The sequence below is a fragment of the Drosophila miranda genome, assembly GCF_003369915.1.
Source record: "Drosophila miranda strain MSH22 chromosome Y unlocalized genomic scaffold, D.miranda_PacBio2.1 Contig_Y1_pilon, whole genome shotgun sequence".
NCBI classification, from domain to species: Eukaryota; Metazoa; Arthropoda; class Insecta; order Diptera; family Drosophilidae; genus Drosophila; species Drosophila miranda.
Genome location: NW_022881603.1, coordinates 45529878 through 45548543, shown reverse-complemented (window position 1 = coordinate 45548543; position 18666 = coordinate 45529878). Strand labels below are relative to the sequence as shown.

General features: G+C 49.2%; 1 long non-coding RNA gene across 4 annotated transcripts; it reads right to left on the bottom strand.

Annotated features, from left to right (window-relative positions):
- Window positions 1-6525: 6525 nt before the first annotated feature.
- Window positions 6526-8462, bottom strand: LOC117189383. 4 transcript variants are annotated; one of them, XR_004473380.1, is made up of 4 exons: window positions 8313-8462; window positions 8056-8203; window positions 7818-7989; window positions 6526-6667 (listed from the first exon to the last, which is right to left on the bottom strand). It is a non-coding gene; the product is annotated as an uncharacterized LOC117189383 (long non-coding RNA). The 4 variants fall into 4 exon arrangements; XR_004473381.1 differs by having other exon boundaries at window positions 8056-8198; XR_004473378.1 differs by having other exon boundaries at window positions 8056-8232; window positions 8313-8461.
- Between the last annotated feature and the right edge of the window lie 10204 nt (window positions 8463-18666).

Below are 18666 nucleotides of genomic sequence, written 5' to 3'. Positions count from 1 at the left end.
TTCATTGCGAACAGCATTTCGTCACAAACTGCATTCGCCTAGAGTCCGGAGCTTACTCCGTGCGTTTGCCAACCAAATTCAGTCTAGAGGAATTAGGAGAATCGTATCAGCAGGCGCTACGTAGATTTCTCAATTTGGAGAGGAAGCTAGCAAAAAATGCACAGCTTAAGGCAAAATATATGGAGTTTCTTCAGGAGTATCGTGATTTAGGACACATGTCGCCAGCTTCGCGGCAGTCAGACCTCCCGCAGTACTTCTTGCCTCACCATTGCGTCCACAAGCAGGATAGTACAACCACCAAATTACGCGTAGTGTTCGATGGATCTGCAAAAACAGCGTCTGGAGTATCACTGAATGATGCGCTTATGGCTGGACCCACCATCCAACCTAAAATTCTGATAACTCTGCTTCGTTTCCGCTTTTTTAAAGTCGCCTTGTGTGGCGATATCTGCAAAATGTACCGCTGTGTACGCGTTTCCCATCCCGATACGCACGTGCAGTGCATCCTATGGCGCAATGACCCGAAGGAGGAGATTCAGGTGTTCAAGTTGGAGACTGTTACTTACGGAACCAAACCTGCCGCTTTCTTAGCAATTCGTGCTATGCATCAATTGGCAAATGATGAAGAGTTGCGTTTTCCGCTTGGCGCTGATGTTGTTCGAAGAGATTTCTATGTCGATGATCTCATATCTGGAGGGGACAGCATTGATTCTGTCATCAAAATTCGTCAGCAGGTAAAGGAGCTACTTTCGAAAGGATGTTTTCCCATACGTAAATGGTGTTCCAATGAACCCGCTGCTTTGGAAGGCGTATCGGAAGCGGATCGCGAAAAGTTCCTTACCTTTCATGACGGGACTGAAGTAACCAAGGCGCTTGGTCTAGTTTGGGATCCCACCACGGACAATCTTCTGTTTAGCTTCGCTCACGTCGGAACCGCTGCAGGCCCAATATCGAAGCGTTCGGTCCTGTCTACACTAGCTAGGTTCTACGATCCTCTAGGGCTCATCTCTCCCATCATCACAAAAGCTAAAATATTTATGCAGTCGCTATGGAACGAAAGCCTAAAATTGAATTGGGACGAAAGCCTGCCCCAGGATCTACATACGACTTGGATTGAGCTGACTTCGCAGTTGTCGATGGTTAAAAACTTTAAGTTTCCACGTTACGTGCTTCGGCAGCAAGCCAGATTAGAAATGCACGCGTTTTGTGATGCGAGCCAAGCAGCATATGGCGCCTGTGTATACATGCGTTCGGAAGCTCTTGGCATTGTGCAAAGTCATCTCTTATGCTCTAAATCCAGAGTCGCGCCCTTGAAAAGTATGACTATCCCCAAGCTTGAGCTGTCCGCTGCCCTCGTATTAGCCGAACTAGTGTCCACCATAGTTAAGGGATTATCAGCTCCATGCCAAATACATTGCTGGTCGGATTCGTCCATAGCCCTTGCCTGGATTCGAGAATCACCATTGAATTTTAATATATTTGTTTCTAATCGAGTTCAGCGGATTCAGGAGCTCACCGCTGGAATGACTTGGCATCACGTGCCCACAAAGTTGAATCCTGCCGACATCATATCACGTGGAGCCACGCCCGCTGAACTAATGGATAGCAGCCTTTGGATCTCTGGACCACCATTCTTGCGTCTTGAGAGCTCAGAGTGGCCTGCAGGCTTGCAATTGCCGACCGATGTACCAGAACGTCGTCATGCAGCATTGGTTGTTTCAAACGAAAGGGATGTATCGTACGATTGCAAATTTCAAAACTCATTCGGATCCATGCAGCGCGTCTTTGCTTACATATATCGATTCTACATTCTCAAGGACAAAGGCATAGCGCGGTCGAAGGGTCAACTTACCGTAATCGACATCAAAAATGGTACGCATTTGCTCATAAGGGCAATACAGCAGCAACAATTTTCGGAAGAGATAAGGGCCCTCGCCAGCAAACAGGCCCTACCCCCAAAAAGCACGATGGCCTCACTGAATCCATTTCTGGATAGCTTTGGATTGCTGCGTGTTGGAGGCCGCCTCCAAAATGCCGAATTGGACTACGACGCGAAGCACCCGATCCTGCTTCCTAAGGGACATCCTGTCACTGTCTCTATTATTATCTTCTTTCACGAAAGGTTTCTCCACGCAGGAGCTCAAGGATTGCTCGGACTGCTTCGGCAAAAATTCTGGCCTATTGGCGGACGCAAATATGTTGCGGGAATCATTCGCAAATGTGTTAGATGCTTTCGTTTGAAGCCAGTGCTGAGGGAACATATCATGGGAAACTTGCCTGCGGATCGCGTAAGGACTAATCCAGCATTCCACACAACGGGCGTTGATTTTTGCGGACCCTTTTATCACAAGTCGGAAGTCAGAAGCAGGCCTCCTATCAAATGTTACATCGCTGTCTTCGTATGCTTTAGCACCAAAGCAACTCATTTGGAAGTCGTTCGGGATCTATCTACAGAATCCTTTCTGGCAGCATTAAGGCGTTTTATAAGTCTACGTCCCAAACCTCGAATCATCTGGTCAGACAACGCTACAAATTTTGTAGGAGCAAAAAATGAGCTTTTGGAGCTTCGGCAAATGTTCCTCAGCGATCCTCATACGTCGGCTGTGTCACATCTCTGCGTTTCTAGTGGAATCGACTGGAAATTCATCCCCCCTCGCTCACCTCATTTTGGGGGTTTGTGGGAGGCGGCTGTTAAAGCAGCTAAATATCATTTTCATCGCATCGTCGGGACCTACATTTTTACTCTTGATGAAATTCAGACCTTGGCTTGTGAAATCTCTGCTTTGTTAAATTCCCGTCCGCTTTATGCAATTACAGAAAGTCCCGATGATCTAGATGTGCTCACGCCAAACCACTTTCTCAATGGAGCCCCGAAAGCTGCATTCGACGAGCCAGATGTGGCGCATCTCCGGGTCAACCTACTTAGTCGATGGCAGCGGCTGTGTCAAATGAAGCAGGCGTTTTGGAGAAAATGGAGCACGGCGTATCTTTCGATTCTTCAGGAGCGGAGCAATTGGCGGGCATCGACTCCAAACATCAAGCTAGGAGCGCTCGTCATGATCAAGGAGGAAACGCTGCCACCATTAATGTGGCTGCTTGGCCGCATTGAGAGCGTCATCCCAGGAAAAGATGGAACCATCAGAGTAGCCGTCATCCGCACTCAAAAAGGCCTTTTCAAGAGGGCCGTTGGAAAAATAGCGGTTCTGCCCCTTCAGGATGGATCTGTTGAAAGCCTTTGCCTTCCAACGGGGGGTGAATGTTCGGAGCAGAACCCAGCCGATTAGCTGCTTGCCAAATAGCACCTAATTCTTGGCCCTCAGCCGCTTATTTTGTTTGTTACTTATGTCTACATATGTCACTCGCTTGTTTGTTAAAGCTTTGCGCTTGCTTGCCCTGCTAAACGCTCTCTGCCAGCTCGCTCTTCGCTATCTCCGCTTTGAGTCTGCCTAACGACGTCGGCCGAGCGAAGCTGCGCTTAGCGATCGGAGCGGCAATGTAAAGGGCAGGCAAGCCACACTTGCAATTTGGATGTCACGCATTAAAGAACATATCGTAATTTTATTTCTGCGCCGAGTTTTATTTAATTCGAAATAATTAGTCGGCCGATTGGGGATAAAAAACATTATCTCCACAATAATTATAATTTTTCTTACCTATAATCTGAGAAACGCTGAATGAATTAAAAGACTTTATTTTTCATCGCCAGTATCATTTCGCAGATCCTCGTTGAAGTGGTCTTATTTATGTTAATGCATTTTGTGTTCCAGTCCCACCTGAACGATAGGTGGCCAGGGCTGAGGGCGACGCGCCATCTAGCGGAAGTCCAGGGAGGCTCGATGGTGTATGGTGACATCGGGGGGAGCTGGAGCCGTACTGGGGATATAAGTAATAGAATATGTATTAGTAAGGGAAAAAGGGATAAATAGGAGTGAAAATATTAGAAAACGTGGATTGGATTATGGAAATCGTGGAGCGTGGACGGAAGAGTAACGTCGAAATTTGAAATTTTGTGATTAAAACAGAAAGTTTAAAGTGAGTACAGAAAAAAGCGGGCGAGAAAATAGGTTGTAATGCAGAAAATTTTACTCACAGCCGGCAAGGAATATAGCCACCAGAACCGGGCCAGAAGGTTTCCTGGAGAGGAACACTGGAGTTCGAGAAAGTCGACGGCAGAGAAGAAGACTGTCCAACGTGAACATGAGTGAGTTCGTTCCAGTTGCGCGTGTGTGAGCCAAGTAGCGCGGGACGTGTGAAGGGGGAGTGTGAAAGAGGACAATTTAGCTGCCAGGGCGATTCTAGCCACACCGAACGATCGTTGCATCGCCTTCCAGTGCGTGCCACACGTTCACCACGTAAAAACCCCGAAACCCTATTCACACACACACACGCGCACACGTATACACGGACCTATATAAATTTAGGGCTGACCGGCCACGGCCAGCGATCGCCCACGTCGTTTGAACTTAAAGAAAAAAACATAATCCGCACTCCAAACACCGTTCCACATTAAATGTTATTTTGTTCTGTGTGTTGTCCTTTATTCAGTATTTAGTATATGTAAAAACACCAACACCTTTCACGAACCTAAATCTGCGATCAGCTGTTCAGTTCCAGAAGATTAACCCTTAGTGGGTGACGCGGGGGTCCCATCAGTCCACCGTATTTGGTCGAGCGATTTGTGGAAAAATATTGTTTATTGTTTATGTCCCGGGGAGCCTTAACAAGAACTCTTGGTAGGTTAAGTCTCCGTAGGGGCCTGAGTTAATTTAACTCCCGTAAAACTGGATCCACTCATCTACACATATTCCATTACGTATGGGTAAGAAGAAGAACTGTTAGGAATTTTTGTTGTTAGGTTTTGTGTTGTGTTGAATGTGTTTGAAGTTTGAGTGTCTTAGGTGTCGATCGAATATACATGTATGTTATTATTTATTTATTTATTCAAATATTTAATTGCATATATCTCGTTAAAGGCGCTAGTTGGCGCAATATTTATATCGGTATTTATTTATTTATTTATCGGAGTATTTATTGGTCCGAAGCGTGGTGTTATTTATTCTTACTAGTTATTTCTTTGGGTATTTATTTCTTTATTTATATATATTATCTTAGTTTAGGAGTTTCTCTTTTTTTTTTGTAATATTGGTTTTGCTCGGTGCAGATGCCACAAGAAGGGGGTAGTCGACAGATAGGAGAAGTGTCAGGGGCGATGTTTGATCAAGATCGGGAGGAACTTGGAGCTGTGGGTGGGTTGCCAAGAACACCGGCCCAGGCCAGGTCAGAAGAATGGCCAATGTCCGATCCTACACCCACGCTTGCTTCCGAACTGGCATCAGCAGTCAACGTATCGTTGGCCCAGGCTCATGCGACACACAGGGCAGCGAACACTGACTCGATTAGTCGGGTGTTGCAGGAGGAGTTGCGTAAGGGGTTTATCGAGATGATGCACCAACTCAACGAGGTACTCCAGCCGGTTAGACAGCTGCAGCAGCAGAAGGAACCGCAGCGGGAGGAGGTTCACCACGAGCAGGAGTATCGAGGAGCAATCCCGAAAAGGAAGCCGTCTAGCACGACTGATGCGCCGATTCCGCCACCAAAACCATTTTTGGCTCGCTCGGGGCGAGGTGGTATTGGTCCGGAACCGTCTTCAGGAGTAGGACCGACCGCATCCAGTGAGCAGCATCAACGGGGTGGGCATCAAGCGCGATATTGGCGAAACCCGATAGCACTCAGACACTCGGGTCAGGGTCGTGGCGAGGGTAGGAGAGCTGGTGGGATTCCTCGAGAAGATCCGCATCCAAATCCCCCGGGTTATAGACCTTGGCCACGGTGGGGCCGAGTCGAAAAATGGGACATGACGTTCGACAGAGACAGCAACAAAATGACAGTCGAGGATTTTGTGTTCCGAATTGAATTCCTACAAGCCCAATGCCGCTGTCCGTGGGATGAAGTTCTAAAGGGATTCCATCACCTGGTTACAGGAAACGCGCGGGAATGGTACTGGCAGTACATCCGTGATCATGGCGGTGGTGTTTGGCAGGAACTAAGGGGCGACTTAATTGCTCGTTTCCGAGGCACGGCGTCCGAGTTCGACCGCATGAGAGAACTGCGAGAAAGAATGTAGCGGTCAAACGAGAGTGTGAAATACTTTTTGCATGTCATGAGAAAGCTCGCTCGAGGTTGGAGATTCCACCACCTGAAAAGGAGATGGTAAAAATCGTCAAAAAGGCACTCACAGATGAGCTAGCGAGTTTCGTCTACGGCTTACGGGTTTATTCCTTAGACCAACTGCGGGATGAGTGCGTGGAAATAGAGGCACATCTGAAGAGGAAGGCTCGATCTTCGTGGCGAGGAGCACCCAAAGCCACAAACTATGGTCGCGGGGCGACTGCGAACGTCAGCGAGTTCGCGCAGGATCGGTCGAGTAGCGATGAAGAGGCAGAGGTCATTGAGGAAGCGCAAGTGACACAGCGTGTTCCACAGAAGTTGATTTGCTGGAACTGCGGGCAGACCGATCATGGCTTTAGGGACTGTATGGCATCGGAGAGGCGAATTTTCTGCTACCGGTGTGGAAAGCCCGATGCATATTGTCCAACCTGTCCGAATTGCGCGGGAAACGTGAAGAGGGGTGCGATCCAAGCAGGCGAATCACGCTCACAGAAGGGGCCTTCGCAGAGAAAGTAGAAGAAAATAAAAATGAATTAGATAGACGTAAAATGCATGCTAGGTTAAGGAACTTATCATATGAAGAGCGCTTAAGAAATTATTTAGAAACCAGAAATAGAATATTTTCTGAGCTACGAGTGGATGGTATGCGAGCACTGTCGGTGCGGGTGAGAAAGGCGAGATCCCGGTTTAAGCAAAGGCGAGCTATGAGGAGGCAGGTGATTGCTTCAGTAAAGCGTTGTTGCAAGAAAGACCCGAGAGTTTTCGCAGAAATCTCTATAATGGGCGAGTCCGTGCGAGGCCTGTTGGATTCAGGCGCTACACACAGCATGCTAGGGTGTAATGGTCAGGAATTCCTGGAGAAGCTGGGCGTGGAGGCTCGTCGATATTCTTCTATAGTGAAGTTAGCGAATGGGGAAGATCGCGCAATCGTTGGCCGAGTAGAATTACCGGTGAAATACAAGGGAGAGGTAAAAAGATTAACGTTTTTCGTATGCCCTTTCTTGGAACAGGAAATTTACTTGGGGGTAGACTTTTGGCGGGTGTTCTCATTGGCTTCTGAGGGGATGGGGGAAGGTCCAGTAGGGGCATCTCACAGATTAGTGGAAGAAGTGCTGGCTGATCAAGTCGCTCACTATGTGGAAGGCCCGGAGAAGGAGATAGTGCAGGAAGAATGGGAGTTGTCAGAAGAGCAAAAGACAGCCTTGGATCAGGTGAAGGCAGAGTTTCTGACTTTCGAAGCCGTAGGCCTGGGGAGGAGAGAGACTCACAAAATTCAGTTGGTGGAGAAGGCCGAGCCTGTGAAGGATCGACATTACCCGCTGTCGCCAGCGATGCAGGAAGTGGTGTGTGGTGAGGTGGACAAAATGTTGGCTTTGGGAGTCATCGAGTACAGTGATAGTCCGTGGAGCAACCGTACCACCGTCGTGCGAAGGCCGGGCAAAAATCGTTTCTGTCTCGATGCCCGAAAGCTCAACAAAGTAACCATCAAGGACGCTTACCCACTTCCTAGCATCGAGAGGATTTTGTCGCGTCTCGATCAGACGATATATATTTCCAGCGTCGACTTAAAATTCGCTTTTTGGCAAATCGAGCTGGACGAGCAGAGTCGACCATATACGGCGTTCACGGTGCCGGGACGGCCTCTGTACCAGTTCCGTATGATGCCCTTTGGCCTCTGCAATGCCGCACAACGCCTATGTAGACTGGTCGATAAGGTGATTCCGGTTGAGATGCGTTCAAACGTCTATGCGTAACTCGACGACTTGCTGATTATAGGACTTCCAAACGCACGTGAAGATTCTGCGACAGGTTGCCGAGCGTCTACGAGAAGCAAATTTAACGATAGGGCTGAGCAAATCTCATTTTTGCTATAAAAGCATTAAATACCTGGGATTTATAGTGGGAGGAGGAGCGCTGAAGATGGATCCGGATCGTGTGTGGGCCATTTAGCGCATTCCCGAGCCGCGATCTGTTCGAGAATTGCGTAGTTTCCTGGGAACTGCGGGCTGGTACCGGCGCTTTATGAAAAACTATGCTGAGATGACCGGTCCGCTCACAGACGCCCTGAAAAAGTCGGGAAATGGAAAGTTTAAATTGACGGAGGAGGCAAAACGAGCCATGGGGGAGCTAAAAGCTGCACTCACCTCGGCACCAGTCCTGGTACACGCGGATTTCAAGCGGCACTTCTACATACAGTGCGACGCCTTACATTATGGGGTAGGAGGCGTACTCTTCCAACGGGATGACGAGCAGAACGAGAGGCCCATAGCGTTTTTCTCCGCCAAACTGAATTGCCACCAAAAAACCTACTCGGTGACAGAGAAGGAGTGTCTGGCAGCCCTCATGGCGATCCTTAAGTTCCGTCCGTACGTAGAGCTTATGCCGTTTACAGTCATAACTGACCACGCCAGTCTCAAATGGCTCATGACCATGAAGGCCTTCGATTTCGGCATAGAACACCGGAAAGGAGCGGACAATGTAGTGGCAGATACATTGTCGCGCAGTATTGAAGAGCTGGAAGTTGATCCGAGTAGTATCCTGGGTTTTGAAACGGTGGAGTTTGAATCTGGAGAATATCAGGAGTTAAGGAAGGAAATAACAGAGAACCAAGACCGCTTACCTGATCTCCAGATTGTTGACGGCATGATATTCAAGCGCATGCGCTTTGAACGATTGGATGATCAAATGGAGGGCGCCGTCTGGAAATTGTGGGTTCAGAGTTCGCTGACGGCCGCGTTAATAGACAAAGCACATTCGGAAGAGAAGACAGCGTACGGAGGAATTGCGAAAACCTTGCACTTATTACGTAGGCAGTTTTACTGGCCGAACATGGCGATAGAGGTGCGGGATTATATCCGACGGTGCACCGTGTGCAAGGAGTCGAAAGCGCCGAATTATCGGATGCAGGTCGGGATGGGGCAAGAAGTGGTCACTGAGCGCCCGTTCCAAAAACTTTATATTGATTTTTTGGGCAAATATCCGCGGTCAAAGAACGGTCAGGCGTGGATATTTATTGTAGTTGACCAGTTCTCTACGTTCACATTCCTAAAGACCATGACCAAGGCCACAGCAAAGGAAGTTGTAAGATTCCTCGTTCACGAGGTGTTTTACAAGTTTGGAGTGCCGGAGATGATTCACTCGGACAATGGGGCTCAGTTCGTCTCGAAAACTTTTAAGGAGGTGACCGATGCATTCGGAGTCACTCATATGAGGACGCCAGTGTATTCTCCGCAGAGTAACGCAGCCGAACGCGTGAATCGCACAGTACTCAGCGCGATTCGGGCGTATCTGGAAGACGATTACCGGGACTGGGATGTGCATCTGCCGGACATAGAAGTGGCTATTAGGAACTCGGTTCACGAGGCGACAGGCGTAACTCCATTCTTTGCAGTCTTCGGGCAGCAAATGTATTTGCATGGGTCATGCTACAAGCTGGCAAAGCGACTGCGGTCAATGGGCGAGCATGACATATCGCTGCTGGAGGGTCAGGACAAGCGACAACTCATCCAAGAGAGGATTCGCGCTAGTTTACATCAGGCATACGAGCGTAGTAGGGTAAGGTACAACCAGCGAGCTCGGGTGTTTTACGCGAGGCCGGGACAAGAGGTATTCCGCCGAAATTTTGTCCTTAGTGACTTCGGAAAAGGCTTTAATGCCAAGTTCGCGCGCAAATTCATCCGATGCCGGGTAGTGAAGCCAGTAGGAGAGCACGCGTATGCTCTGGAGGACCTTAACGGCCGTCCCATAGGAGTGTACCACGCCAAAGACCTGAGAATGTAGTGAAGTGTGGGTGTGGCCTACGTTGGGCGCGGCAGAAGAATGCGGGGCACGCCGGCGTGTGCTCAATAGTGTTCCGGAATCCGGTGGGCATGCCCACGCGTATGTTGTCCCTCCTGGGACTGACGACATACTCGCGGTGGTGTTCCAGTCCCACCTGAACGATAGGTGGCCAGGGCTGAGGGCGACGCGCCATCTAGCGGAAATCCAGGGAGTTATATGTATTAGTAAGGGGAAAAAGGGGATAAATAGGAGTGAAAATATCTGAAAACGTGGATTGGATTATGGAAATCGTGGAGCGTGGACGGAAGAGTTACGTCGAAATTTGAAATTTTGTGCTTAAAACAGAAAGTTTGAAGTGAGTACTGAAAAAAGCGGGCGAGAAAATAGGTTGTAATGCAGAAAATTTTACTCACAGCTGGCAAGGAATATAGCCACCAGAACCGGGCCAGAAGGTTTCCTGGAGAGGAACACTGAAGTTCGAGAAAGTCGACTGCAGAGAAGAAGACTGTCCAACGTGAACCTGAGTGAGTTCGTTCCAGTTGCGCGTGTGTGAGCCAAGTAGCGCGGGACGTGTGAAGGGGGAGTGTGAAAGAGGACAATTTAGCTGCCAGGGCGATTCTAGCCACACCGAACGATCGTTGCATCGCCTTCCAGTGCGTGCCACACGTTTGGTCTCATTCACCACCTAAAAACCCCGAAACCCTATTCACACACACACACGCGCACACGTATACACGGACCTCACCCGTGTGGTGAGCGGGCAGTAGAATATCACCACAGCATGTCACAGCTTGTCGTATGAGGCTACTAAGAAGACACGGGGATGTTCTGCTCCCTCTAAAGAGCACTAAAGCAACTCGTAACCGCCAGCACATGCCAGGTATCCCCCGGATAGGTCTAACACACTTGTGAAACACCTAGCTAATACGAGAAGGCGACTAAGACGGAGACCAGTAAAGTCTAAGGATAGGAACTGGACCCCCCTTTTTTGGATTGATGACCCCAGGGCTGACGGAAGCCAGCATTCTAGCACTTTAGTACGCGGAATGAAACCCCGCCGAAATGGCTGCTAGGTTAATGCTGCTTCTGCCCCCGTCCCGTTAAAAATTGGCAAATCTCTAAGCACGCTCCTTGTTCCGTAGCCATTAAATTGGACGTACAGGCTCAGTTGAGTCACTCCTGACTAGCGCGGATCCGGCTCTGAACTCCCGACCCCATAAGGGCGGGAGTCAACCCTCGCATGGCCTCCCTGCTTGCATAGACAACCATGGGATCATAACGCGACTGTACAACAGACAAGGACAACGGCTTACGAGTTGGGATCCAACAAAATGAGTAAAAATATCACACCCATAACGACGAACGACTCAGAAGGCTTCAATAAAAGCAAAAAAATGGCGAGAACGCCAACTGGTGAGCGGACCGACGCCCCGCTGCCGGCCCTCCCTGTCCCGGAGCAGCACCAAAAAGCTCAGGGCAGCACAGCCCTGCGCGATCTAGGACGAGAGATCACGCAGCTAGTGGAGATGCTCGAGGATGGCAAGAGGCGGTCCATACACCAACCCATGCGGGACTCGATCGAGAGCATAAGGGTGCTGTATGAGCTGGTTGCTATCCAGCTGCACGACGAAGGAGCTAAGGCGGTGATCAGGACCCACCAGTCCTCTCAGACGTCACCGATTTTCAGACCTCTCCCGGAGCCTAAGAGGAAACAGGCGGCAGGTGCGCCAACACCCCGGACAAAGAGGACCAAGGCAGCGGTCGAGGTCCAGACCACACCAGGAGTAGCAGTTGAAAAGGACGCCCACGCTGAAAGGGAGAGAAAGGAGCCGGAGGAGACCCCATTTCTGACGGTGACCAACCGGCGCAGAAGGAAGAGGCCGCAAAAGCCGACTGGAGTGCTCGCGGACAAGACGCGACCAGACGCCATCGTCATTGCCACCAAAGGTGAAAAGACCTATGCTGAGATACTGCGCAAGGTTAGGACGGACGAAACCCTGCGTGGACTCGGTGATGCGGTCGCCAGGATCAGGAGGACCCAAAAAGGAGAGCTACTTCTACAGCTCAACAAGTCGGGAGAGGAGACGGAGCCTGGTAGCCAATACGCTGAAGGAGCACGCAGAAGTCCGTGCCTGTCGCACCGGGTGACCGTAGAGTGCAAGGACCTGGACGAAATAACCACCACGGAGGATATATGCGAAGCTCTGAGAAGCCAGGTGGAATTGGCGGAGCTGTCTGCGGATGACATCCAGCTGAGAAAGGCATACGGCGGAACCCAGACGACCACAATCAGGCTTCCAGCGGAGAGCGCTCAAAAGGCTCTGAAAATAGGAGTCCTAAAAGTATGCTGGGTAAGATGCAGACTGCCTTATCGAATCAGCGTCACCAAATGCTTCAGATGTCTCGAGTTTGGGCATATGGCACGACAGTGCAGTAGCAAAGTAGATGGGTCCAAGCTGTGTAGAAGATGTGGAAAGGAGAACCACCTGGCAAAGGACTGTAGCCTGGAACCACAGTGCATGCTCTGCAAGGGAACGAGCGCAGACTGGAAGCACGTGGCCGGCAGCGGTAGATGCCCCCAGTTTAGGAACGCCCTGACTAAAAGATCAGCATGAGGTGTACTCAGCTGAACTTAAACCATTGCGAAGCTGCTCAGTCTCTCCTGAGACAAGCAGTCAGGGAGAGGAAGACCGAAGTCGTGCTCATCTGCGAGCCGTTCAGGGCGATACCAGGAAGCGGTTGGACCAGCAGCAGTTGCGGCAAGGCGGCCATCTGGGCCGTACAAATCCACCCCCAGGAGATATGCGCAGCCAACGAAGGATTTGTTAGAGCGAGGCTTAGAGAGGGAACCTTCTATAGCTGCTATGCCCCGCCGAGCTGGGACCTAGAGCGCTTCCAAAGTATGCTAGCGCATATAGCGGAAGACGCGCGCGGAAGAGCCCCCGTAATAATAGCGGGAGACTTTAATGCGTGGTCCGTAGAGTGGGGCAGTAAGGAAACCAACGCCAGAGGCACGTGTCTGCTCGAGGAATTTGCGTCCTTGGACGTAATACTCGCAAACGATGGCTGGTAGACCCTCGACCTACTTCAAGGCGGGTCGAGGGTCCTTCATGAGCGTCTCACTCCATAGGGGATCTACGTGGAGAGTAAGCGAGGAGTTTACGTTCAGCGACCACCAGGCGATCCACTTCGAATGCGGAGTAGCAACGAAAAGACAGCTAGCCAAAATTACCGGACCTAAATGGAAGGGCGACCACCTGGATGTGGAAACCTTCACGGAATATCTGCGCAACGCCAGCTGGAGCCCTGCGCGAGAAACGGCAGAGGGCCTGGCTCAGAAACTGGCGAAGCTCATGGAGGAGGTATGTGATGTGGCAATGCCAAGAAGGAAGCCTTGCAAAAGAGGAGCGCCCTGTTACTGGTGGAATGCGGAGGTTAACCAGCTAAGGAAAGCCTGCCTACGAGCAAGACGGTGCTACCAGAGAGCACGAGGTCGGCCTGAGTTCGAAACCAGGGGAGAGGAACTCCGATCAGCGAAAAGAGCCCTTAAACGTGCCATAAAGGAATGCAAGTCAGCCTGCTTCAGGCAGATATGCGAGGAGGCGGACGTCAACCCTTGGGGGACGGCATATAAGCTCGTCACCATATAAGGAGCCAGTCAACACCGGAAGTGACCTGCCCGATCCTGCTTCGTAGCATCGTGGAGGCCCTATTCCCACAGCACCCGAATAGGGAGGAGAGCGTCTCGAGCCAAGACTCCGAGCTGTGGCAACAGATTTCTGTTGAGGAGGTGATAGCGGCGACCAGGAGAATTGGGGATAAAAAGGCACCAGGACCGGACGGTATCCCAAACAAGGCATTGAAGCTTGGAGCAACCACCAGACCAGAAGTATTTGTTGACACGTTCAACAAATGCCTACGGGAAGGAGTGTTTCCAGAGCAGTGGCAAGTGCAGCGGCTAATACTTCTATCCAAAGGAAATAAGTCCCCGGAGGAACCATCAGGATACCGCCCAATATGTTTGCTGGATACGGTCGGCAAAACCCTGAAGAGAATTGTCTACAACCGACTGCAAGTTGTGATCCAGGAGAAGGAGGCCTTATCGGAGTCCCAGTACGGATTCCGGAAGGCCAAATCAACGGTCGACGCCATCAAGGCAGTCACGGACATTGCATCCAGAGCGATCGAGGGAATAAGATGGAGATTTGGCACAAAGGAGTACTGCGCGGTGGTGACCCTGGATATCCAGCTCCCGCAGGGATGCACGCTTGTCGGTTTCGCTGACGATCTCGCCCTGGTCGTGGTAGCCAAAGAGCTCCGAGATGTCGAGGCGACGGCCAACGAGGCAATCCGGATCGTATCCAACTGGATGGAAAACGCGGGATTGGACCTGGCTGGCCACAAAACGGAGGCTGTACTCATCACGAGTCGGAAGAAGGTGGAGTACGCGACGTTTCGCGTGGGTAATGCAACTATTAAGTCGCAGGAGTCAATCCGGTACCTAGGCGTGATGCTGGATAACCGATTGAACTACCGGGCCCACATCGAGTACGTGAGTCAAAAAGCCTCCCGGATGCTCCCCAATATTGGTGGACCCAAGGCAGGTCGACGCTTACTCCTGGCGAGAGTAGTGGCCTCGATCCTACTGTACGCTGCGCCGGTGTGGTCTTCAACACGGCAGTAACCTCGGTGCTTGATACTAGCAAACTCGGCGTATTCTCTCTCCCATTCTGCTTTTAAGATTCTGTGTATTTCGCACATAGCGTCTTTAAGGTTCCATTTAACCACTGTGTATTTTCCTCGTCTGTGGGCTTCTTTGGCTGCTGCGTCAACTGAAGTGTTCTGAGGGATGTTAGCGTGTCCGGGAATGTAGTGAACCTCTACAGTTGTTAGATGTGGATTTTGTTGGATCTTTTCTCTGATTTTGTAGGCGATAGAGTTATCCTGAATGTTCTTCGCCAGAATGAGGGCCCCGTTTCTGCTGTCAGTCAGGAGCGCGACACGAGGAAAATTGTACAAAATAGCATGGTCTAATGCCTTCTCGATAGCAAGGAGCTCGGCGGACAACGAGGAAAGGGTTTTGTGCGTGTAATATCTATCTAAAAAACCTGTCCTATCGTGCAGGAAAGCGGCGCTGGAATGCCCATCTGCGACTGACCCATCCGTGTAATAGATTTCAAAACCACCCTTTGTCAGCTGATCCTTCTTTTCCCCGTGGAGCAGCATGATACCTGCCTGGTCTATAGCGTGCTTGTTGGGTGCAGACCCCTTGAAAAATTCTAAGTCGGAGCTAATTTTAGTGCAAAACGAAGCTGTGTTAACGAAAACCTCAACTCTATCTATTATGCTGCCAAACTCCCGATATGCCTTAGCGTAGCCCGTGTTTAAATCCCTATTTGCTGACACTGTTTCACTTGCTGGGAGATTAAATGCAAACACCTTAACCAACTCTTTCGCCGCCAGGAATCTCATCCTGTAGTCCGGGGGAAGTTCTCCTGCCATGTGATATATGATAGGAACGGGAGTGCAGATTATCAGACCCAGCGACTTTCTGAGGTGATGGTTGCAGTGGGATTTGATTTTGGCCAAGGCAGATTTGGACAGGTTGCAGAATGATGAGCACGCGTACTCTAGCCTACTTCTGACAAATGCCTTGTAAAATATAAGCCCTCTTTTGGGGCTGATACCATAGTGACACCCACTGAGTAATCTGAGAAACGCACAGTTTCTGTTCGATTCCGAGATGGCCAGATCAATGTGACCAGAGGCTGAGTTGTTTGCTGAGATAGTCCTGCCTAGGTATTTGATCTGCTCTACTTGTCTGATCTCAACTCCTTGATGCGAGATATTTAGCGCAGCTCTACGATTGTTGAAGTAAATCACTTTAGACTTCACCGGATTGAATGACAGGTTTAGCCTATTGCATTTTTCTTCGAACTTATCTATACTGTCTTCCAGCACCCGTTTCGCAATGGATACGTCTTTATGAAAACAAACTATGAAAAAGTCATCAGCATACTGAAACAGTAATCAGTTATGACTGTTATATCATGTAGTTCGGCTGTGTAAAGGTTAAAAAGGGTTGGGCTGAGACAGCTACCCTGGCTAACACCTCTGTTCACCTCTACCTCGCTTTTGCCCTTTATGAGAATTCGTCTGTTAAGGAAGCTGGAGATCCAAGCCGTGAGGCTTGTATTGAACCGCATATCCCTCATCCTGTGCTCGAGTGTGTCCACTCTTACGCAGTCGAACGCTCTTTGTAAATCTAGGCAAGCTGCGACAACCTGACAACCCCTCGCCTTCAGCGCCAGAACTTTGTTGATAAGGTCGTTGATGCAAAGAGCCGTGGACCTGTTTCTCCTGAAGGCATAGGACCTGACCGGCAGCAGGTCACAGTTTACTATGTGCTCGTCCAACTTCAACTTTATCAACCCCTCTATGGATTTAAACAGCGTGTTAATCAAACAAATCGGCCTATGGTTTTGGAAGGAAGTAGGGTCTGCATTCTTCTTGGGGATGGGTACCACTTTTATCCTGCGCCAGACTTCAGGGATGACGCCACTCAGCCATACCTTATTTATAATTTAAAAAATGTCTTGTTTTTTCCTATTTGGTAGCTTTTGAAGCATCCTGAACGAGATGCCATCAGGGCCTCTAGCCGAATTAGGGTTCCTGGTTTTTAGGAAGGCCAGGAATTCTTCCAGTTCCAGGGTTCCGGGTCGTCTGGTCCTAACAAAGGGGCAGGAATTTTCTTAGGGGGCCTACTGTTTGACGTGGATGGGGTTTCTTTAACCATATTGAGAAAGTGTTTGTCATCTTCGTTCGTCCATTTTATCCCTACATTCTTGATTTGACCGTATTTTTTGATGTTCTTCACACTGCTCCACATAGAGGGCGATGAAGAGACCTCTTCTATAAACTTGGAAAAGTTGCGCTTTCTAAGATTTTTTACGTGATTTTGTAGATTTTTGTCAGCTTCTAAGGTTGCTCTGGCATCAGCCAATTTTTTGATGAGGTAGAATTTTTGCCTGCAAGCGTTTCTCACGCGAAAAAGTTTTTCCGTTTCCTCGTTCCACCATTTCTTAGCAACGTACTTGTTCTTGCTTGGGAATGTGACCGTGTTTTTTAAGGTCAGGGATTTCACTTTTTCATTGAGCTCCTTCAGATTTGAGAAATCACTTGCACCCAGAATCCGGGCTGAAGGATGTTCTGTTGTGAAGGATCTTCTTGTCTTGGAGGGGGGCATTTAGGCTTTGCACTGATAATACAATTGGGAAGTGGTTGCTGTTCGTAATTTTTGTTTTGAGGACTTGCCAGTTAATAGTTCCATTTCTGTAGTTCGAAAAAGAAAGGTCAAGAACGGAGAATTGAGATGGGCTCCTGGAGAAGATTGGGGAACCGTCGTTTAGGCAGATAAATCCGGCCTCCCGGGTGGAATTCTCAAAGCTGCGACCCTTGCGATCACAGAAAAACCTTCCCCAGATAGAAGACCTAGCGTTGAAGTCCCCGCCCACTATTGAGGGTATGTCAAGCGAAGCCGCGAATTCGAAAAACTTTTTTGTGCCCGATTTAAACTGTGAAACTGTTGTTGATGGCGGTGCATATATGCTAAAAATATTGAAATTGCTCTTGAAGTTTAATGTTTTTATTCCTAAAATTTCCAAGTAGTTCTCTATTTTTAAAATGCTGAATTAAATGTTTTTCCTGACGTAGATGCCAACCCCTCTCTGGGCCTGCAGAAAAAGTTATAGTCTAAAATGCTGCAGTCCGCGTTGTTCAGCACCCAAATCTCTGACAGGATGGCAATATCTATTGCGGTCTTGTCTAGGAACATTGAGAGGAGCTGTTTGTTGTTGTTGTGTGTCAGACTTTGAATATTTAGCTGAAGAATCTTCATTGTTGGATGTTTTGAGAACCAACTGCCATCCCTTGGGCAATCTGACGCCTATCTAGTTCTGCGTTGGAAGCATTGACAAATTCTCTAATTTCCTTAATAAATTTATTCGCTAAAGAATCCCATTTAATGATGTTGTTTGGATCAATCAGGAACTAGTTTGGCTCCTAGTGCGTTTAGCTTATCCTGGGCCAGAGAAGATGCCACGGATGAAGATCTAACAAATTTCTCGCTCACTTGGACGCAGTCTGAGTTTATTGAGTTCTTCCACTCTGCCATGTTGGCTGCTGCCTTGGCCGCCTCTGCGTTCCGGGCGGAAACCCTATTGGATTTGGTCACTTCCGCGAAAGAGGTGACAGAATGAATTTCCCTGGCGGACTCTAAGCTGTTATTTAAGAATTCAGGGGAGCGGTTAGATTGACAACTTTGTCTAGGAAATTCCCCTTGATCCCTTAGGTTGGGGGAAGTTCTATCAAAAAGGATCGGATATCTAGCCTTGACCTCAGCTCTAGTTAGGTTTTCCAGTGTCATACACTTTTGAATGGCGTACTCTTTTTTCCTGGCCTCACACTGCGGGTGGGTGGCAGCATGTTCCCCCTTGCAGTTAGCACAGACCAGCCCTGAGCAGATAATATCTTTGCTGTGATCTTGTCCGCATTTGAAACATTTCGCTCCACTCTTGCAATGTTGCGCCAGATGGCCAAACCTAAAACACCTAAAACATTGAATAAGCTGAACAAAAGGTTTCACTTCTACTTTAGAATATAGAAAATTGATTTTGGTTGGTAACTGCTCTCCTCTGAACCAGAGTTTCCCCCTGCCAG